Source organism: Coturnix japonica, chromosome 17 (genome assembly GCF_054131305.1).
Source record: "Coturnix japonica strain WE chromosome 17, WE-NBRP24, whole genome shotgun sequence".
Classification (NCBI taxonomy): Eukaryota; Metazoa; Chordata; class Aves; order Galliformes; family Phasianidae; genus Coturnix; species Coturnix japonica.
The window spans coordinates 2,555,325-2,578,656 of NC_140679.1; the positions used below are offsets into that span (position 1 = coordinate 2,555,325).

Here is a 23,332-nt window from a genome sequence, read left to right on the forward strand (position 1 = left end):
TTCCCCCTTGCAGGGCTCCTTTCCCCCTTGCAGGGCTCCTTTCCCCCTTGCAGGGCTCCTTGCCCCCTTGCAGGGCTCCTTGCCCCCTTGCAGGGCTCCTTTCCCCCTTGCAGGGCTCCTTTCCCCCTTGCACGGCTCCTTTCCCCCTTGCAGGGCTCCTTTCCCCCTTGCAGGGCTCCTTTCCCCCTTGCAGGGCTCCTTTCCCCCTTGCATGGCTCCTTTCCCCCTTGCAGGGCTCCGTTTCCAATTCTGTAATGCTTGACTCTTTCAGGGCTGCTTTTCCTTGCTCTTTTCCCCCTTGCAGGGCTCCTTTTTTCCCTTGCAGGGCTCCTTTCCCCCTTGCAGGGCTCCTTTCCCCCTTGCAGGGCTCCTTTCCCCCTTGCAGGGCTCCTTTCCCCCTTGCAGGGCTCCTTTTCCAATTCTGTAATGCTTGACTCTTTCAGGGCTGCTTTTCCTTGCTCTTTTCCCCCTTGCAGGGCTCCTTTCCCCCTTGCAGGGCTCCTTTCTTTCTTGCAGGGCTCCTTTCTTTCTTGCAGGGCTCCTTTCCCCCTTGCAGGGCTCCTTGCCCCCTTGCAGGGCTCCTTGCCCCCTTGCAGGGCTCCTTTACCAATTCTGTAATTCTTTTCTCTTTGTGGTCTGTTTTTCCTTGCTCTTTTCCCCATTCAAAGCCCCTTTCATATTCTGTAATGCTTTTCTCTTTCAGGGCTGCTTTTCCTTGTTCTTTTTTCCTTTCAGGGCTGCTTGTCCTTCTTGGAGCCCCTTTTTGCCCTTGCGGAGCCCCTTTTTGCCCTTGCGGAGCCCCTGTTGCATTTTCGTATTAAATATGTTTGTCCTATAAATGAATCTTGTTTAACTGTTTCCTCCTCAGTCGTTTTTCTTTGATTCTGCTCTTCTTCTAAACTGATGTGATTTCATGCTAAATGTAGGATGCAAGTCTGTCCTTGCTCAGACCCCTCAGCATTCTGGAGTAAGATCCTGCAATGTTGGTTTTTGCAGACCTACAATATTACGTAGCTCCTGGTGCAGGAAAAAAGCATTGGATGGTTCAAGCCTTGTGATACTTCACTGACAAGCTGTGCTGTTTTTTTAAGCCCTGTGCTATGCTTGTTCTTCATGCTAAATGGTGTTTTGATCATTTGTATTATAATAATTCATACTAATTAATTTGTAATTCCTAAATTAAGTGCACATGGGTTTCAAGCAGAGAGGTTACACTCAGGTTAACTATTGATTTTGGTCTTTGCTGTGAAGAAATTTAGATCTCGTGTCTTTCAGATTTAAGACAGCCATCTTGACATCTATTAAGAGAGAGATACAGTTAAGAATCAGATTTTGTGCCTGAAAATATGCTTGCCTGGTGACTTTTGGGATCTGTTCTGCACACAGTACTGCATTCCTTAAGGCACCAACTGCTATACGTGCTGCAGTGCCACTCAGCAGTAAATTGGTGCTCTTGCAGATGCTGATATTATTAATGTCTTCTCAAAGAAACTGTGATTTTAAGAAAATCCAAGTTGAGTAGAGTCTCTGTGAAATAAACAGCTGTTTTAAATACATATGATGCTTTTGCACCCTGCGGAGTAATGCTTTAAACAACCACTCCCAAACTGCAAAGGAAAATAAGGTGTTTGATTTGTTTTCGCTTCTTTCCAGCCCATTTTCTTTCAATGAATAGATAGAGATTTTAACAACTTAATCATTCTGGTGGACTTGGAAGGAATTTGGCTGGATGCTACTGGCAAACTCCTCAAACCTGAGGCTGGAGGTGCCACAGTCCGTGTGTTCTGGATCGAAGGGACAGAAGGCAGCTGCTCATAGTTATGGATAGCTGGACGTATAGAGTGCTCTGAGCATCAGAAACAGTTTCCAACCATGTAGAAAGAAGAGTTTCCTTGAACATGGTCACAATCTCATGTTGCTCTTGTGCCTATAGGAGTATGAATTCTGGAGTGGGGGGAAAGATAAGACTTTGCAGGGGAAGTAAATGTTTCCATTTGCAATAAGCACGATAGATTTTGCTTTTTTCCTTTTCCCTCTATTCGATGGAGAGGAGTTCGATTACTTTTGGATACGTTTTCTTTTGCATAACCTTTTCATGCACTGTGTTTTGAGCGATGTGACCACTAGAGAGCAGACTTAGCCTAGTAACAGGAGTTAATTAGTTCTTGGCCTCTTCATTTCCTCCTGTCCCCTTTCCCCTCCCCCTGAATACACAGGCAGAGGGGGTTTGGGTGGCTCTGAGCTTGCCTCCAACGCTGTGCAATCTTAGGCCTAATTAAAACGCCGCAGATGGCCTGAACCCCGCATTAAAATTTGATGAGGAATTGATCAGCCAAGCAAACAGGAAATTTAGCTGTGTGAGTGAAGGTAATGTTTGCTCAAATGTGTAATGAGGTCCATGGGGAATATTTATGGGGACCTCAGTGACAGTTTCAGCAGTTTCTTCTCCTTGAAGTCATCTTCCCTACTTGCCCTCTCTGTTATGAGGCTGTAGGCAGAAGGGAATCCAACACCGCGTCAGCCGGGCGGTGGAAAATGGTGTGTGTGTGGCTGCGATGGTGCCATGGAATGGTCTGCAAGAGGAGCTGTGAAACTGCAACCTGACTTCTTTAAAAACATCAGTGGCTCCATAATGTAAGGAGTTGTGTAGCACAATTGCTGGTGGAACTCCTTGCAGCGTGTTAGAAAGCAAACCTGCCCCCTAAAAGGGTCAGGTGTTGTGTTACAGCAGATGCTACCTTTATCTCCATGGACTGCAGGATAAGCTATACATGCTGTCAGCACAGGTATTTGGAGGCAAGGCGGTACGTTCACAGGGTAGGGAGCAATGCCCTCCTCAGCACATCTTATCTATTTCTAATAATCAGTAAAAGTGTAAATGCCTTCTACTTGCAGCAAACAGATAAATTTACATGCTTCTTATTTATCACTACTCTGTCAAACGTAAATCAGCATGAGAGAGTCTTAACCTAAGCTGTTACTGATGGGTAAGATCACCCTCACACCTGTATCTGCAAGTCACTGCTGTTGCCCTCAGCTCCTGGCAGAGGCTTTGCAAAGATGTAGGGCTCTGCATTCAGGGCTCACACAGGCCCCGAGCTGCAGATGTGCTAGTCCCAGCCGTAGGACTTCCTGTGGTTCCTTCTTGTACCACTCGTGGCTACTTTTGACTGGTTGCAATTAAAGTTGAAGCTGACTCTGTAAGGACTTGGAGCGAAAAGCAGAAGGATGGGCAGCCAACAGTCTGTGCCCAGTGGAACAAAGTAGGAAGGAGAGATGATGGGTGTCTTGGTGTGAGCCCTGCAGATGGGTGAGCATGGTGGTTGCAAGCCAGTGCTTTGCTTTCTAATGCAACCGAGCTGTTCAACCTTGTGGCTTATCTGGTCTGCACTGTGTGAAGATGAATTGTCTTGGGCCACATTGAAGAACAGAAAGGACCCCATAATAAATGAAAAGGGAGCACTTTGCTACTGAAAGGGAAAGGGGGCCTCATAGAAACCAAAGCAAAGGGTAGTTACAGGTAGTTTATGTTGAGGGGGCAGAGGGGGAACAAATCATCATATACAACATTATATATGGTTTATATGAGTAATACAATTTATTTAGTGTATTTTTTAAATAAAAACTGGGAAAGATATAAGATCATAAAACCGTTGGGATACCAGACCTTGTATTTCTGAAACAAATGCATCTGTCTGGTTTGGTGACAGTGGCTGCCATTCTCAGTAAGGCCATGTTTGGTTGTTGTGAGTGACGGGTGTGCACTGGGGCCAAACTGAGATTCACTGCCATGATGGCAGGGGATGGCTGCAGGATGGGGTGGGTTGTTTGTTTGCGGGTTGGGATAGGAAAGGGAAGCTGCTTACAGTGACGGTGGGAATGACTGTCACTGAATGCAGCATGAGAAGTTGGCAGAGCTGTAGGATTTCTTGTTGCCAATAAAATCCAGGAAGATTTGCTCAGTCCATAGCATGTGTAGGGTGGCACTTGCTATATACATCTTCCAGGTGTTGCATCAACAGCAGGGATGGGATTAATGCAAGAGATGGCGATTTTTTTTTTTAGATTCTGGTGGCAAAAATCGAGGGGAGCTTTATGTCCCATTTCAGGTGCACTCTAATTTCTTGACAGTGTCCCGCTCCCCGTGCACCCTGTGTGTCGCAGGAGGGCCATCCCAGCCCTATGGTCGTGGTGATGATGTTCTGTTCTTCCAGCTCTCAGCTGCAGCTCTGAGCTCTGGGTGTTGCTGTTCCCGGCTGAGGTTGGGCCGCCCGCTCACACCTGGGGCCCGTCGTGGCGCCGCGCGTGGTCTCCGGCGGCCATCCGCCGCTCCTGGGCCACCCGCCTCAGCCATTCCCCGTCCTCTTCTTCGCGGGGTGGCTCCTCGAAGCGGCTGCGCTGGTTGGGGTCCCCGTGCCAGGAGTTGCTGCGCACCAGCGGGCGGGGGGGCCTGGAGGGGCTGCGCTGCGTGCGCCGTGCTGGGACGCTGCGGGAGCGATGGGCAGATCTTGATCTCGTCTGCCGCCGCTCCCTGGTGCGCTGCAGCCTTCCCCGGGGCCGGCGGGTCGGGGGGCGACCCGAGGGGCGCCAGCTGAGGCGCAGCATGCCGGTGATTAACCCCCGGCACAGGGGGCAGTTGGGCGTGTTGGCCGTCCAGTGCTGGATGCACTCCCTGCAGAAGATGTGCCTGCAGGGCAGAGCGCGGACGGCGTCCTCCATGGGGCCCAGGCAGATGGGGCACGGCTCCTCGTGGGCCTCCGCCGGCCACGTCCATGTCTCCCTCCTCCTCCGGTTGGAAGCCGCCTCCCGGCTCATGGCTGCGGCTGCCCTGGCGCTGTGTGGCTCCAAGGATGGATTTGGATGAAGCTGCCTCTTGCAGAGCAGTCGGCAGCCCCCGGGCCTCAGCGCCTGTCAGGCGTCCTACCTGTGGCAGACACCTCGTGTGCCACCGGCAGAAGCTCTGAGCTCTGGGGATCCTCCAATGGGATCCTCAGTGACTCACAGTCCTCTCGCAGGACTCTGATGTCTCTCACACTGGCAAGGTCTCAGTGTCTCGTGCTCCCACAGGAGACGTTCACACCTCGAGAGTCGCCAGCAAGACTCAATGCGGGCTGGGCCCGCTGGCTATGGGTAGGCACCCGGCCCACTGTGAGGTCATGGGGCGACTGTGACCCTGCGCTGCCATCACAGACTGCACAGATAGGTGGAGGTTTGCTGTCCGGTGGTTGTGGCGTTGATATTTGTGGCGTTTTCCAGCCAGAGTCCACCCTAGGGCTTTAACTGGGACATTTTCACTAACAGTGAGAATAAATGATCTATTGAAGCTAGAAATGTAACAGATTTGTGGATGCTGTTGCTCAGTGCTGTGGCTGTGACTGTGCTGGTATTTGGTAGCAGTGCTAGCAAAGCAAATGCTATCATGGGTGTTTTTCAGCAGGAAGTGAAGGGGCAGTGCTTACCAAGAAGGGATCCCTGTCTTGGTTAGGAAAGCGCAGCCCAGCTTCTTGGTTTCTCTTGTCTCCTTAATCTCTCATCCCGCCCCTCCTCTGCACCCTCCTGTACTATCCCTCACATCCCAGCCTTCTCTCTTCCCTTTTTGGGTGATGTTTAACATGACTTGGATGGAGAGTTGTGAACATCAGCCTCATGTTTATAGCATGTTCTTATGGATTGTGTGATCCTACTCAGGGCTTTGCTCTTTAATATTACACTTCTGCCTCCTGCATGTCATTTGTTATCCATCAGTCCCCCTGTCTTGTTTGCTGGTGGGATGTGGGTTGAATATTTTCTGTCCTCTCCCTTTTCTGGCCAATGTACTTCGGTAGCCTCTGTTTGTCTCCGTGTCCCTTGCCAGCGTTGCTTCCCCGGGGCTTTTCTACAGGGTTGCTTTCCAGCTGGTCACTCCCCACATTCCCTGGTGCCTCACTTAGGTCCTCCCCAAGGGAGGAACTTTGCCCTTTCCCTTGGTGCAATCTTGAGATTTCCCTCAAGCTGTTTCTGGCTGCACGGCCTTCTGCTGCATCAGCCGCTGCTCCCAATTTGGGATCCTGCGTTGCCCTGTGAGGGTACGCTGTGTTCCATCACCCAGAGCATCCTTGGGGCTCTTCTATGGGTCTGGACCCACTTTTGTCCCCTGCAATGATCCTGCAGGGTGGCTGCAATTCTCCCACATTCAGGCAGAGCAGCAGAGGTGTAGAGTTATGAGGAGAAACAGGTGCCTCTGCTTTTCATTGTCTGCATGTTACCCTGAGTCATTTTCCAGGTGCAGGTGAAGTTGTTTCATGGCACAGTTACAATTGTCACCCTAACGCCTGCACTTGCTGATGGCACTGCTATCATGTAAACATCCCATACTGCCATCTGAGTGTGGTCGCTCAGCTTGCAGCCCTGTCTCTGAGCTTCGTTTCCCTTGGTCAGGATCCGGCCTCATGTCACAAACTCATGTTTCACTCCCATGGCCTGATCTTGTGAATTGCTACGTATTAACTGCTTGAGGCTTTAATATTTCCAATCCCAACAGACTTTCCTGGTAACAATTCTAAGCACAACTGCATCTCTCTGTATTCTTGGGCTCATGTCATGGCTTAGGTTGGAAAGGACCTTAAAGCCCACTCACTTCCAGCCCTTTGCCATGGCCAGGGTTTCCGTGCAGCTGCTCAGGCATCACGAGCTCCATCCAACTTGGCCTTGGAAGCCTTTGGGGTTGGGGCACCCACACTTCTCTGGGCAGCAGTGCCAGGGCCTCACCGCCCTCTGAGTAAAGAAATTTCCCTTTGTGTGGAACCTGATTGTCCCTTGTTTTGCTTAAAACTCTTTCCACTTGTCCTGACAGTGGTAAATGTTGCTCTCCCTCCTGTTAGGCTCCTTTTAAGTGCTGGTTGATTTAGAATCCAGAACCAAGAGGTGTGAGATTTGCTTGTAAGCGTATGGGCAGGTGAGCCTTACAAGCAGTAATGAGCCGCTTGTTGGGGCAGAGTCACTGCCATGATGGCAGGGGATGGCTGCAGGATGGGCTGGGCTGTGTGGCTGTGGGTTGCAATGCAAAAGGGAAGCTGTTTACAGCGATGGTGCGAATTACTGTCACTGAATTTTCCGTGTGCTGCTGCACAAAACCATGTGCACGCCAAACCCGCTCTGTCTTCAGCATGGTGCTACACTGTGCCATTTCAGTGTGTGTATTTAATTCAAGAGCAGCTGTATTTACTTCCTGTCTGCAGCAGATTAGAAAAGTTGAGGCCTGGCAAACCAATCCCACTGCAGCCTGCCTCTGCTGGGAGCTCCGGCCACCCGGCCTCATTTGGTTGCACAGGGGAAGTGTTGTAGAAACCAAAAAGTGTGCTTGAAGTTGAATCTGATCATTTGTGTTGTAGCTGGGTGTCACCTGTTGTCATCCAGCTTAATGTCCGTTACCAAACGTGCTGCTTCCAGCCTCGCTGACACTTTGGCTTATGAGATGTGGCATTGAACAAAACACTGGAATTGCTGGGAGCTGCCGACTGACTTGGGTTGGAAGGGACCCTGGGATGCCTGTTGTCTGTGGTGCCCCGTAGACTCGTGCACGTTCAGTCTTATCAGGTACCTGTGGCAGCCTCTGCTCTGGCCGTGCCAAGTTCACCTCCCTGGCAGCCCCACGCTGCCCTGCTTGCAGCAGCAGCCCCGACAGGCAACTGCAGGCAGAGAGCTGGCACCCAACACGGGGGCTCTGGGCATAGGGGAGAGATGGGCACCAGGGAAGGGTTCCTACTGGAGGAGTTGAGTCTGATGGTCTGATGGTGCTGAGAATAACTAACTCCACGCAGGCCATTTTACATAGAGTGCTGGCACCCAGTTCGGTGTTATCCATCTGAGGGCTTGGAGTCTCAGTGTTCTGGGAGTAAAGTGCTGAAAAGCTGTGGCACCTGGGTGTCTAAATCGTTTTCTTTTTGACAGTCTTAGGCTGTTCTGTTCCTAGCCGTCAAAGTCACGGTGGTGGATCTGACTGGATGGAGTTGCATCACAAAGCAGGCGTCAGCCTAAGCAGCATGAGAGACCTGTTCAATATGTTCGTTTATCATTTGCAATGAAATGTCTTTGTACCTCACAGCAGTGGCAAGTCGTCAAAGTAGGGAGGAGAGATGATGGGTGTCTTGGTGTGAGCCCTGCAGATGGGTGAACATGGTGGTTGCAAGCCAGTGCTTTGCTTTCTAGTGCAACAGAGCTGTTCAACCTTATGGCATATCTGGTTTGCACTGTGTGAAGATGAATTGTCATGGGCCACAATGAAGAGCCGAAAGGACCCCATAATAAATGTAAAGGGAGCACTTTGCTACTGAAAGGGAAAGGGAGCCTCATAGAAACCAAAGCAAAGGGTAGTTACAGGTAGTTTATGTTGAGGGGGCAGAGGGGGAACAAATCATCATATACAACATTATATATGGTTTATATGAGTAATACAATTTATTTAGTTGTTTTTTTAAATAAAAACTGGGAAAGATATAAGATCATAAAACTGTTGGGATACCAGACCTTGTATTTCTGAAAGAAATGCATTGGTCTGGTTTGGTGACAGTGGTTGCCATTCTCAGTAAGGCCATTTTTGGTTGTTGTGAGTGACAGGTGTGCACTGGGGCCAAACTGAGATTCACTGCCATAATGGCAGGGGATGGCTGCAAATTTCACTTCTGCTCCATCATCGTTCTTAGTGACGTTCTTTATGATTAGGCTGTGAGTACTTTGGGTTCTCTTGATGATGCAGGTCTCGCTTTCCTGTAAGACTTTACTATTGGGTAGTATTGGGTTTAATACTGGGTGATAAGGAGGTTATCAGGAGTACCCAGCATGGGTTCACCAAGGGGAGGTCGTGCTCGACCAACCTGGTGGCCTTTTATGAAGATGTCACTAGCTGGGTGGACAGGGGGAGGGCGGTAGATGTAGTCTACCTTGATTTCAGTAAGGCTTTGGATACTGTCCCCCATGACATCCTTATAACAAAGCTGAGGAAGTATGGGATAGATGAGCGGACAGTGAAGTGGGTTGAGAATTGGCTGACTGGCAGAGTGCAGAGGGTTGTTGTTGGCGGTGCGGTGTCTGGCTGGAGGCCTGTAACAAGCGGCGTCCCCCAGGGGTCTGTGCTGGGTCCAGTCTTGTTCAACATCTTCATCAATGACCACCCTCAGCAAGTTTGCTGATGACACGAAGTTGGGAGGATTGGCTGACACACCTGAAGGCTGTGCTGCCATTCAGCGAGACCTGGACAGGCTGGAGAGCTGGGCAGTAAGAAACCGGATGAGGTTTAACAAAAGCAAGTGTAGAGTCTTGCACCTGGGTAGAAATAATTGCATGCACCGGTACAGGCTGGGGGATGAGCTGCTGGAGAGGAGCTCTGCTGAGAGGGACCTGGGCGTCCTGGTGGACGACAGATTGACCATGAGCCAGCAGTGTGCCCTTGTAGCCAAAAAAGCCAATGGCATACTGGGGTGCATTAAAAAGAGTGTGTCCAGCAGGTCGAAGGAGGTGATCCTCCCCCTCTACTCTGCCCTGGTGAGGCCTCATCTGGAATATTGTGTCCAGTTCTGGGCTCCCCAGTACAAAAAAGACAGGGATCTCTTAGAAAGAGTCCAGCAGAGGGCCACTAAGATGGTGAAGGGCCTGGAGCATCTCCCCTATGAGGAGAGACTAAGCAAACTGGGTCTGTTTAGCCTTGAGAAAAGTAGGCTGAGAGGGGACCTGATCCAGGTCTATAAATATTTGAGGTGTGGGGGCCATAGTGGTGAGGCCAGACTCTTTTCAGCATTGTGTGGAGGAGGGACAAGGGGAAACAGACAGAAACTGGACCATAGGAAGTTCTGCACTAATGTGTGCAATAACTTCTTTATGGTGAGAGTGACAGAGCACTGGAACAGGCTGCCCAGGGTGGTTGTGGAATCTCCTTCTCTGGAGATATTCAAGACCTGCCTGGATGCCGAGCTGTGCAACGTGGTGTAGGGAACCTGCTTTGGCAGGGGGGTTGGACTCAATGGTCTCTGGAGGTCCCTTCCAACCCCTACAATTCTGTGATTCTGTGAATATCATGGGGTGGTTTGGATGGGGAAAGACTACTGTTTTGAATGACCTTTTGTCAGGTCATGTCCTGGGATTCCTAGGATCCTCAAAATGCAGCATTGCTTCTGTCACTGAAAAATGGGGCCCTGTGTGGCACGGAGGGAGGGTCCATGAGTCCCTGGCCCACCTGACTGAGTATTTCCATGGTCTTAGCAAAGACATACTTACAACTTGAGGATGACAGCTGCGTTCATGGTGGCATGGCCACTGTTGATGGCCTTGAACTGTCTGAACATAACTGAAGAGGCTCAGGCTGATGCAAATCAGCTATTGAATGACAGTGTTGAAAAACTGGAAAGACAGGTGGCAGTTTTGATGGGGAAAAAACCTAATTCAATCATTCTCCTATGGAAGATCAGGAACATCTCTGTGGAAGACCATGGGGACCCTGTACAAGGGAATCTGTATAAAATGGACTCTGTAAATGAAGGCACTAAAAGGTCAGATTTTGAGGTTTCATTTGGACTAGATCTATTTGAGATCTGACTGATTGTAACCCAAAAATGAAAAAAAAAATTTAAAAAAAATGCAGGATAGGCTGGTGGGAGTGCCCTGACCAGTGTCCAACCCCCCAAACCCTGCTGCCCATAATACAGCAGCTGAACTGATGGATATAGTACAGTGGTTTAGACAGAAACCAAGAGAGCATGCCAGCATAGCTGCTCTGGTTATGGGACATGGAGGCAGAAAGCGCTGTGGTGAACGGACTGGAAATTTCAAAACTGACATCCATTACTACTCACCCTGCCCTCAGGCAAAGACTGTATGCTCTGTCCAACATAATGAGGATAGCCATTTGATCAGTGAATGATTTATGGCTGTGTGTCATATAACATGGCCAAATAAGAATGACATACCATTAAATATCAGCCTGTGGTCCTCTATGGAGGACTAACAAAATTATATTAGAGAATTAGGCATGAAAGAGGCAATCTATGAAGATGATTTTGAGAGCCCAGTCAATAAATTTTTCATCAGGAACGAGGGATCTCATCCTACAGCCATCACCTTTACATCAGGATGGGTCTATGTTATCCATACTGAACCCCCCAGTGGCCCTCAGATGCTGTAATACAACAGGCTGCCCAATTGATGGGGAGACAAGAGTGCCTATGGCCAGATGCAGGCTCTGAATGGTGGTGGAAAGGTCAGAGAACCATCTGCTGCCATGACTTAGGCGTCCAGCCCCTATGGTAATCCAGTCTGGACCCATTAGGGTCTTGAGACAACAAATGTTTAAAGACCAGATTAGAGCAGGAGTTCAGTTTAAAAAGATCGATGGACAGCATAATCAGGAAAAAATATCTGTTAAACAGGCCCAAGCACTGAGTATTTATAGTCCAACCTTTTCAGCCAAACTAGATGTGAATGTAACTCAAGAAGGGTCTGGATGGGGGCTCTGGCAGAGCCAGAGTTCTTTGTGAACCCCTATGAGGTTTTGGTCACAGGTTTGGCATGGAGCAGAATAAAGATACATCACAGCTGAAAAACATTTATTGGCTACCTATTCTACACTACAGGTGGTAGAACCAGTAACTCAGATTTCAGAGGTTATCGTTAAACAACAAGGCCAGTCCAGGGGTGGGTAAAAGATCTAACACACATCTCTATGATGGGGGTGGCCCAATCACAAGCAGTGGTGCGCTCAGTTGTTCTGCTTGCCTGCTCCTCAAGGAGTTAGGAGAAATCTGTGCCTGCTGCGTGTTCGAGTGCATGCGCAATGCCATGTGGAGGGCTTATCACAATAAAGATTGGCGGATTTGCTGCGTAGACCGGTCAGAACTCAGATCTGCGTTGTGCTTCCTGCGGCACCAAACGCCCAACAGTGGCAGTTCCGTGTATTGGCCAGCAGGTGGCAGCAGAGACCACGGAAAGAACGTCTGCGGGACAGACCCTGGCGATCCGTTCTCTTTTGATTATAGGGGAAGAACACAAAGATGGAAGAGGAGGGAAGGGAGAAAAAAAAGAAAAAAAGAAAAAAACAAACCACAGCAAACAAATAAAAACTTCTCCAAACGTAGCAAACGTGAATCTCTGTCAATAAATAAATGAGTAATTGAATTGATGTCCCTTTCCCCCCCACCCCCCCCCACCCCCCCAACTTCTGAGATGAAAAAAAAACACCTGGTATCAATTGGACAGATGCACACAGTGAAGCCAGGGATGGTCTGAAACGCAAAGCAGCTGAGCAGCTTTTAGAAGAAAACAGAGTAGTAACAACTTCTGTACCTACATTCACCACTCTGAGATCCTGTCTGGGTCACCCAAGGCTTGTAAATAACCACTGGGTCGGTTCTGATGTCGAGTGATTTGTTGTCAGTTCTCTCATGGTTCTCCGGTCAGTTCTCCGGTGCCAGGATCTGCCACAGGGCATTCTGACCACGGGCATCATGTTTCTACGCTGCCGCCTGCATTTAACAGGCAATGGGACTGCCCAGCATGTGCAAGGCAGCACCTCTTTCACACCACCAGAATGTTTAAGGCTGTTGGGATTGTTGTTAGCGTCCCATTAACACTGAGGCTAGAGATACCCTTAGGATTGACATTACTATTAGCATTACTTTGATGGTGCCCTATCTGGGTCATTTCCAGGGGATGTCTGGAGTAAGGCATAGTGTCAGGAGAAAAAGAACAGACTCTGTTACTTTATAAAAGTGATAATAGAGAGAGTTCATTGGAAAAAATACGACTCTTAAATAATACAAAGCATGCTTCTGATTGGATGCAGGCATCATCTGGGCTCTGATTAATATTACTCTTAAGGTAAATATTATTGTTACCATAATGATTTTTTTTTTGGATTATGATCAGGGTTAAGGTTCCTTTTGCTACAAACTTCTAGCATCATTTTTGTTGTTACATTTGGAGTTAGAGATGATTTTAGAATCAGGGTAAGAGTTAGGATTAGAGTTACATTGCGGGTTAATGCTGTTATCTTTACAGCTCCTGTGAGGGTTGGGGTCTGGGTCAGTTGTTTAAAAATGAAATGAAAAAAAGAATAAAAAAAAATATATTGAAAGCTTCAGATTTCCTTAATCTTTGTGGGAATCATATAATGTGCAACTCAGATCTACCTCTTTGTGCAGTGACTGCCTGTAAATTTGCTAGAGCCTAATATAATATGGCCTTGTGCTTTCCGCTAACTCACCTTCATTTCATTTTCAGAAATGAAGGCGATGACTGAGCATGAGAGTGACTTTATTCAATAAAAGACAGGAGGGCTTGAGAGGTCAGGGGTGAAGATGGGACTCCTCTTGTCAAGATGAGAGTGGCTCAGAGCTTGTGATGCTGCCTGGTGCCTGGGACTGGCAGCCTGACTCTAAGTCCCCATCTAAGATGCTCAGCTTCACCTCACTGATGCTGACCTGCTCCTGCATGGTGGTGCTGCTGCTGGGGCACTCGGGCTGTGCTTGGGATGGGCAGCACTGCAAAGGCACTGGGTCACAATCCAGGCAGGTGACTGCTGTGACTGGCAGGCTCAGGTCAGCATCTTCAGCAGAGCCAGGAGATATGAGAGCATGAACGTGGATGAGCCCCTTGTGTCCATCACTGTTACCATGTGGAAGGCTGTCATCCGAATTGCAGCGATTCATGCTTAATAAGAACTCTCCATTGATGGAAACACACTGCACATAACTACTTGGTTTGGATCTTTGGGGTTGACAAGGGCTCGAATCACCTAGGAAGGCATAGAAACACAAGGGTTAGTGTCAAACGTTTCCAAGTTGAATCATGAAAGAGGTTGTTGATACTTGGTAATAGAGTGGCGTCAGGAAGAAGCAAATAGGCTTCAAGCAACAGAGCCACTGTCTTGAAAGTGATCCTCATGCAGGTCCAGCTCGTGTGTTGTTTCACTGTAATCTGCTTCTTTGGGTCTACCTAGTGGGCAGCAACACTCGAGCTGTTACTGATATCATTGAAAAGAACTGGAGACAATTGTTCTATTCCTAAGAGCTTCAAGGTGCCTAGAAGCACAAATAGAAACCAGCAGTATTTCATCACTTCACCAAAAGGAAGGTCAAACACCTGAGCTGTGAAGAGCAGTTACAGAACCTATGCATAAGATCACACCAGACATACTTTGTTCTAACAACAGTTATGGCACATAGTCCATTTCCTTCAATATTCCCAAAATGAAATGATGTGGAGCATTACAGGGAAAGAAACACTGCACACAGACACTATGACCCTGATTATACTCAAGCAGCAGACTTAAAACAAGTCAGTTTTAGATTCCAGGATATTTCAGGAATCTAAAACTATCATGTGTGAAATTCAGTTACACAACAGTGCCTAGGTGCCTGCGTTTCAAGCAACTTTCAGATCACAGCCATGTAAAATAAAAACAAATTCAGTGCAGAAATAGCAAGCCTGTACCTTAATACTCATGAGATTATCCATTTTTTACAGCACTCTGACTAAGTTCTAAAACTTGCTCATCCCAGTTCACTTCAACAAGTTCCACCAGTTCAAGCAACACAGTTCTGAGATCCTATGTATGTTATGCAGATAGAATTGAACAGTGCAGGAATAATCTCTGACAGCTTTAAGAGCTCCGTTCTGCTTACAAACTCTCAGTCCAAAATTATTCGCAGTTTTAAGGAAATGAACACCTGAAGCAGTTGGATCATCTGCCATTTGCTGCATTCTGCTTCTTGGCATCATGATTAGCACAAAGGGTTTTCTGCTGTCCTGCAGAGATGGACGAAGTCCTGCTTACAAATGGACCAAGTTCCAGTGTACAGCAGAGTTTGTACCAGACTAAAAAGCCACGTCATTCAATTCATGTGCTCAGGTTGTTATGCACTCCGAAAGGAAACAGAACTAACTGTTGAATTCTGAAGGTAATCTGTGGGGTCCTGTAGAGAGTGTTTTTTACAGCTAGTTAGCTGAGAAGGGTCGTAAACACGGTGTGGTTAATCAAGCAGCCATAACACCTGCAATGACAGTGAGAACATCAGGATGCCCTGTGATGGTTAGAAACTAGCCATGGTTCTGGGAACTCAGCAAAGGAGTATCTTTCAGGATGATAACAAGCTGTTAAGATACTCGGGGATGGTATGTAATTGGGAACCAATGATGAGCTCCACTTTTGCAATATGTATGAGCTAATTATCCGTATTATAAAGGTACACGCAGCCAAGGAATAAACGAGATTCGCTGATCATGTCAATGACAGGTGTGGTCGTCTGCTTTTCTCCCGCCGTTCTGCAACATCGTTGTTGTTTAGTGTCACTGGGTTCGTTAAACTGCTGTTCATTCTCAGATCGTTGGTTTTTTTTCATTTTTTCCCTCCTAGACCCACTCGCAATCTTACTTCCCTTCCCCTCTCGGCCGCGCCGCACCGCACTGTTAGAGAGGGGAGGTTCTTTGTTCCTTCTCTCCCTGGGTTTGTTCCCACTGTCACCGAGTGAGCTCTAGAGAGAACTCCGTGACACAAACTCATTGCAAAGTCTAAGCTAGAAGAAGCATCACCTCAGTGTATCCCAGAAAAAGAACAGCGTTGAGATTTTAATTGGTTTTGGTTTTTTGTTTTATTGGGGGTGGGTTGTTTTTTGTTGTTTTTTTAGGGTTTTGGGGTTTTTTTTTTGTCTTTTTTTTTGTTTTTTTGGGGGGGGAGGGGGGGGGGAGGGGTGCGAGGGGAAGGGAGAGGGAGGGGACAGTTGTTTGGTTGTTTTTAATATACAATAAAGCTCTGCAGTTCCGCTGTCAGTCGCCTCAGAGAGTTCCCGAAGGAGCTCAACCACATTCTGCTCAACATCGAGTTGTTCCATTGAGTGGAGCAATGGTAGTCTTGCAGATGGAGCAGTGCAGGAATTCTGACAGGATCTCCAGGTGTATCCAGTTCATCATCTGAAAGCTCCGCAACCAAATTGGAAGGGACCAGTCCTCTTGTGCCATCTGTCAGCTCTCCCTGAAACCAGCCATTCTCACCCACATCTCCAAAGACATGACATTTTGTCCGGCAGTCAGAGGAAGCTCGTTTTCTGGGTCCTCATTAGGACCCTCAACAGGAATGTAGCTGTGTCGAGCTAAGAATCTTCAAACTGCTGATGATACCTGTCCTGGAGTATGCAGGATGAAGGACAAAAGCTCTGCTCTCACATTCAGGGCCGTCCTCTGACAGAAGGCAGCACTCAGGACTGTTCCCAAGGATCTCTTTCATGACTTTGAGTTCAAGCTCCGAGTCTTCCAGATGACCTTGAAGACTTCGGGCCTCTTCAATGGCAGAATGGAACGGACTGGAGCTATTACGGAGATTCTTGTTTGACTGGGTCAGAGTCTGTCTCGTTGCCTTCCCCAGCTCCATCTGCTGCTTCTGCTGCTCTCTTTTCCCTCTTGCGTGCTCTGTGAGAATGAGTTTCAGAAAGCACTACTCAGTGACAGGAAATAAGGGGAAACTTGAAAGACTTTGCAACCTAAGTCCTGGCAGTGTACTGCCAGCGGCTGATTTGGCCGTCCAGGATCCTGGCACCACAAATGCTTCATTGCCAAATGCAGCAATAAGGTGTTCTGGGGAAAGGCCAACTCACAGGTAGTTTTTGAGCACCCATATCACAGTACCAACGGCCAGCACCAGCGCAGGCAGCAGCATCACTGAGACCGTCATCGGAATGCGGCGCTTCCGCACAGATCTGTGAGCAGCATCCTCTGTGCTTTTGCCTGTGTTCATCCCTGGAAGAAATGAGACAATGTCCCACGTTACCTTCAGCTGCGCTACAGATAATCTCTCAGTGTGCTTCATGGACCCAAGAGGTCATTTTGTCAGTGGGTGCCTCCATCTCTGGTGCCGAAGCACTGGAGGACAAGAAGGATTGCTTCCACCTCTCGTTGGGTACGGAGAGGCTGCACAGGCACTACCCATGTCCTCCTCTGGGCCGAGAGCTGTGGCTGTACTCTGGGGTCTGGGCTTGGTCCGTGGGGAGAGCTACAGAGCAGAATCCCTCACGCTTTTCCCGGCATGCGTGTCCTGAGCTCTCCTGTGGGACGCCCCCCAGGCTGAAGGTCAGGCTTCAGCCAGCACAGGGCACAGCCAGAGCCAGCCCAGGGGAGAAACACTCCTGCAGGCTCCTACCACGCAAGACCCTGCTCATCACCCTCAGGTGGCTTCGTTCCAAAAGGGCAAACTCTGCGATCTGGGAGCGGTGGGAGCTGAGCAGGGTCACAGAGGTCTGCAAGTACCTTCCCTGGCACATTGCTGGAACAACTCTCCACACCCCACGAAGGCCAGCCATTTTCAGAGAGCCACCCCTGGCTTCTTTTACATGTGCTCTATGCTCACACGCTCAGGTGTGGCTGCTGACCTGGTGTGCAAGAGCTGGCAGCAAGAGCCTGCAGGCACGCAGTGACTCTGGTTCGTGACACCGTATGATCATAGGACAGAAATTACCTGGCATGCCAGTTGGTGCTGCCTGTATTCCTCTGTCCGGGACCGGCAGTGTGGGATATCCACCTTCCTGGAGTGCATCCGGGACCGGCAGTGTGGGATATCCACCTTCCTGGAGTGCGTCCCGCTCACTTTGTTGGTCCGTTCCTTTAGAAAGAAAGCAGGGCAGTAGGATTGGGATGTCATGTGCCCTCATCAAAAACTGAGCTTCTCCAATCCCGAGCTCAGGTAAAGTCCAGGGCTCCCCCCCAAGTACACTGTGAGCCCCTCTGTTACCCAAGGGCATTTGGGCCCTCCCAGCTATTGGACAATGCTGACTCCCTCACACCTCTTGAGGAATCAGCTCCTGTGCAAGGCCCTCACATTCTGTGCTGTCACCAGCCCGTCACAGCCAGGTAGCTGCAGGCTGAAATCCAAGCTCTAACACACAGTCCAAGCCTTCAGAATTAGCATCTCCACCTCATTTCCAGCATTAGCAAAGGCAGCCAACCCTGCTCGGGATGCTCCTCCTGCCTTGAACTTGCTCAGCTGCACGGAGGGCTTTGGATGAACAGAAGCACAGCGCTTGCCACTTTGCCACTTGCTGCCATCTGGGTGCCAACGACTGCACAAAGCAGCTCTGACAAGTAATGGTTGTGCTGGGGGAGCAGCTGCCTCTGGGTCTTGGCTGGATGCAGACCATCTGGCAGCAGACCAGCTCTGGTGCTTGACAGCACCTGCAAGGTGATACATGGAACACGGCTGCAGCACGGCTCTGACCCATCCCTTCCTGCTGTGCAGGCTACAGCCTGCCCACACCTGTATATCACACCTCAGCTTCCCAGGTCCCACAGTGAACAGACTGAAGTATACCCACCACGCTCTGCCTTCTCCATTTCCTTCAGCAGTCGCTTCAGGAGACGGGATGAGCCCTGAGAGTATTTTCCTCGTGTGGATTCATCCTCTTCTCTTTCTGGACCTTAACAGAATGTATGAAGTTAAATATCGTGTGCATGAAGATCTGAAGATCAGCGGCGAGTCAGCCAAGTCAGTGAAGACAGAGTACTCACTGCTGGGATTCCAGCTGGGCTCCAGCACAGGAGGAAACCGATGACCGGGCAAGGCCCACACTGGGGGCACTTCTGCAACCAAAGACCCATGAAAAGTTTTAGTCACACACTACAGCATCAACTGAGTAGCAGAGCGTACAGGGGACAGGGCCTGCAGACACAAGTGTGATCAGACACAGGTGAGGAGAGCTTCCGGCACATGTGGGGGCCTCCTTTTCCCTGAGTGACCTGTAGGGTCTGGCGGTGGTTGGGGAATGCCACAGCCCGAATACAAAGGTCTGGGCTCCCTCAGCTGCAGAGGGGCAGCGGTAACCTTCCCACTGAAACGTGGCAGCTCTCCGAGAGAAAAAATACTCATGGGCTCATCTGTGCAAACCCTTCCGGGCACAAACAGGCTTGGAAGACCTGGAGAGGATCTCCAGTAAAATTGCACCCAGGTAAACCATGAGAGCATGAACGTTTCAGCCTCCAAGGAAACAGACACTCATAACTTACCCCTGGGTTGTCCCCCAGGCACAGGCATGAAGTCCGGATCCAAAGGAGCATCCGGAAAGGGAGCACGAAGCTCATCATCTAGAATCAAGAACAGATGAGAGAAGTTCCCACTTATATGCACTATATGGTGTGATCTTCTCCCTCAGTAACTGGATGTGGGGCATGGGAGAATAACTCAGGTCATGATTTCCAAAGTTGCAGGGTGGATGGGATGACCTGTAGGCTGGCACCTGGCAGCGTATGCAGTGCTCTCTCCGGGCCACGTGCCACATCTCTCACAGATTACGTGGAAGAAGATGCAGCCCCCCAGGGCTTTCTTACTGGGAAGCCTCTGATGGACAGCAAGGTCACACTGAGGCACTGGAGGAAAGCACACCTGTCTCTTCCCCTGGGCTGTGGACTGGGGCTCTGGCTTGGAAACTGGGGAGTGCCATGAGCCTGAAGCAGAAATGCTCATGCACGCCCAGCACGCCTCTTCTGAACTCTCCCCGGGCATCTCCCAGGACGAAGGCTGTGCTGCAGCCAGCAATTAGCAGAGCTACAGCCTGGCATGGCTGGAGCCAGCCCTGGGGAGCAGCGCAGCCACGGGCTCTTGCCCGGCTCCTGCAGTGCTGCCCATCACCCCCTACCCAGCAACACCCCCATGGAAGGCAGGCCCCAGGCAAGTGTACTACAGGGCCATGGGGACACAGCCTGACTTCTTGCTCCCAGCGCTGCTCAGTTTGGGTCCCATCTCTACCCACTCACCTGCTCCCCGTGCTCGCCACGGAGCAGCACAGCTCTCCTGAAAACTCATGGCCACCAATAGGAGGAAGAGGACAAGGCGGGCAGGGTCCATGGCCACCCCCACACTTGCACCACGCTTCCAACACCACCGCTGCAGCCACAGTGAGTGTCGCACTGAGCCAAGACTGTGGCCAGGCCTTGTGAGCTCATGACGCAGCTCAGCACAGTCATAGGATGGGGCATTGTGACCTCACATCTCTGTGATTCCGGGTGGTGGCTCCCCGCAGGTTGCTGCTCTTGTGATGCACTGCACCAGGGCTGTGGGGCTGGTGCTTACATCATAGAAATGCAGAATCATAGAATGGCTTGGCTTGCAAGGGACAGTGAAGAACTCAGAACCCCAGCCCCACTGCCTTGGGCAGAGATGCCACCCACAGAGTCTTGCTGCCCAGAGCTCCATCCAGCCTGGCCTTGAACACCTCCAGGGATGGAGCATCCACAACTTTGCTTGGCAAACTTTTGCAGAGCTTCAACAACCCCAAGAAGGCATTATTTCCAGCCTGGTGCACCACCTCAGGCCACAGGGGTAGTGACGCAATATGCACAGGTTATCCACGTGTGTGAAACGTGCTGCAATTAAGCAAGCCAAGCGGATAAATCCTCTCCAGTGTGGAGGATGATGGCTGAAATACAAACACGGAGAAGCTGACCTTCCCACAGACCCGCCAAGTCAAGTGTCACGTGCTTACATTTTTGTTGATAGATCTGCAGTTTCATCTTTTTTTGATGGCTAAGGAAATCCCCTTTCCTGCACCAAGTGTATTTCCCATGTGTAACGTGCTTCCAAGCCTGATTTTAGTAGCAGATATTGAAGGCTTGCTAGTTGGCACCTCCCATCCCCAAAGTCCCAGTGAACTCACCCACTGCTGGCAACTGGATGCTTGGTGGCGAGAGAACCATCACCTATAGGATCCCACCCGGGTCTCCAGAAACTGTTGCACCTTTGGATACATGGCGATAAATACTGCGTCCATACAACACCCTCATTGAATCAGAGCCTGCCACCTTTCCTACAACCAGGCAAAGGGTGCAAAGGAAGCTGAACTGCTGAACCAGGCACCAATGGGGCTCACGTGTTTGCATCAAAAGACAAAATACCAAGCAGAGAGTGTGGGAATCAGATGTTGTTTCTGAAGCAGAATTAAGATTAAAAAAATTGATTTCACAGTCTGACATCAACCCTCCTCCACCCCTCCCATTCCCCCCCCAGAGCACCCCTCCCTTCCTTCCCTCTTTGTTTAAAGGAAACAAGGGGCCTGGGAGAGCAGGAAGGATGCAGATAAGGAGTGAGACCTCACGGAAGACATCAGGCAAGGAGGAGAATAGATGTTGTAAATACCAGAAGAGGAGTTGCATCCCCCTGATAAGAACAAGAGGGGGTCTGCATGCTAAACAACTATTGAATATGTATCAGAATTCTGAGAAATCATTGACTATGTATGAGATGTACCTATATCTGTGTCACGATTTTACAAGTCCATGTGCAAGTTTGGTGGAGCTATCCCCCTTGCTCCCAGCGCTGGAATAAACATACCTGCTTTATAACCCATCTATGTGTTATACAGTTTGATTCCGCAAGTCACTTACACCCCATATTTTCCCTAACAGCCACACTGGGTTATCTGGATTTGTTACACTTATCCATAGTTGCTGGCAGATGTTTCTCTCTCTCTCTCTGTCTTTAATCCCCACACAGCCCATCTTCCCAACTGTGGGTTTCGGTTAGGAGGTATGCACCCATAGGGTCCATGCCCTGCTTGTAGGTATTTATCCTGCCCAGCCCCAGGTGCCCAATCTGAGGCAATAGTTTCACATCCCTAATAGGCACAGTAATATGAGCCTGGGTGGTTACAGTATCCCCTCCCTGGGTTTGAGCTTAGGCAAAAATAGTAACCCTTTTGGTTTAGACTGGGCTGTATAGGTACCAGGTCACACAGGGATGTAAGGAAGCTTGGTGTGGGTGGCGCTGTGCTGCTATACAAAATGTGATCACTGTGAGAATCCCCAAGTACCAATGGATACCCCTAAGGCCCATCTTTCCCCACAGTTCACTCCTCTGCCTCACTCGTCAACTGGGTTGCAACCAGCTACGAGGGGTTTTTTTAGTTCTTCTCAGCAGCAGTAGTGTTCTTCAGGGGAAGCCTTTACCTGGAATACCCATTGGGCTTGTCGCAGTGTGAGTTTCAAGTCGTCACTCCCGGGAGCTACCTCCCACTTCTCGTCACCGATGGGTCCTTTAACACGGCTGGCATGAGTCCATCCTCTCTCTGCGGTTCGAATAGCTGTTTCTGCAGTAAATAAAACAACATAGGGACCTTCCCCTTGTGGTGTTAGTGTAGCTTCTTTCCAAGTTTTTATTAGGACCCCATCCCCTGCCTCTATCCTATGGATTGCTATCTCCAATGGGGACTGCTGTGCAATCAGATCCTTCTTGTAGTTCCTTGCACCCATTCATTAATTGTATAAGATTTTAATTGATCATCTTGTAAATGGGGGTGACCAAGAGGTATTTCAAGATTATAGGGCATACCATACAGCATTTCAAAAGGTGAAATTCCCAGATCAGTTCTGGGCTTCACACATATATTTAACAGAGCTAACAGCAAGCATTTTATCCAAGATGTCTTAGTTCCTATCATTAATTTTCTAAGTTGTTTTTTAATTTCCCCATTCATTCGTTCTACTTTACCAGAGCTCTGAGGGTGCCAAGGAGTATGATATTCCCATTTAATCCTTAGAATTTTCATTGTGTCATGTGTAACCTTTGACACAAAATGAGGTCCCCTGTCAGAATCTATTGCTTCTCTAATTCCATATCGAGGAATTATATTTTCTAATAGTACCTTCACTACTGTTTGTGCTTTAGGGAATGCCTCAACATAGTTTGTAAGATGGTCTACAATCACTAATAAATATTTATATCTCCCAGTTTTAGGGAGTTCAGTAAAGTCCAACTGGATCCTTGCGAAGGGTTGATAAGCCAATTCTCGCCCTCCTGGGATTCTTTTTCTCATATTCTTTGCATTCACCCTCCAGCAAGTCATATATCCATTAACAATCCCCTTTGCTATGTTATATAGCCCTGTACACATATAATTATTGGCAAACTGATCCACTAAGGCCTGAGTACCCCAATGTAACATGGAACCTCCGTAACACCCTCATAGCTACTGATTTTGGTAAAACCACCCATCCATCAGGTAATGTCCATTTTCCCATTTCATTTTCCCAAATTCCCATTTGTATCATCTTTTCTTTTTCCATAGTCATGCACACACACGCACATGCGCGCACACACTCACGCACACACACACGCACACACGCACGCACACGCGCACATGCACGCACATGCACGCACACGCGCACATGCACGCACATGCACGCACACACGCACACACGCACACACACTTACGCACACATGAACACGCACACACACTTACGCACACACACGCACAAAAGCAAACGCACACGCACACACACACGCGCACACACACACACACACTCACACACACACATACGCACACACACACACGCA

At 49.2% G+C, this 23,332-nt stretch overlaps 1 long non-coding RNA gene across 1 annotated transcript; it reads right to left on the reverse strand.

The window, feature by feature from the left end:
* Positions 1-17,512: 17,512 nt before the first annotated feature.
* LOC146758012 (uncharacterized) lies at positions 17,513-18,890 on the reverse strand. The gene is made up of 3 exons (XR_014935378.1): positions 18,517-18,890; positions 18,324-18,425; positions 17,513-17,614 (listed from the first exon to the last, which is right to left on the reverse strand). It is a non-coding gene; the product is annotated as an uncharacterized LOC146758012 (long non-coding RNA).
* Between the last annotated feature and the right edge of the window lie 4,442 nt (positions 18,891-23,332).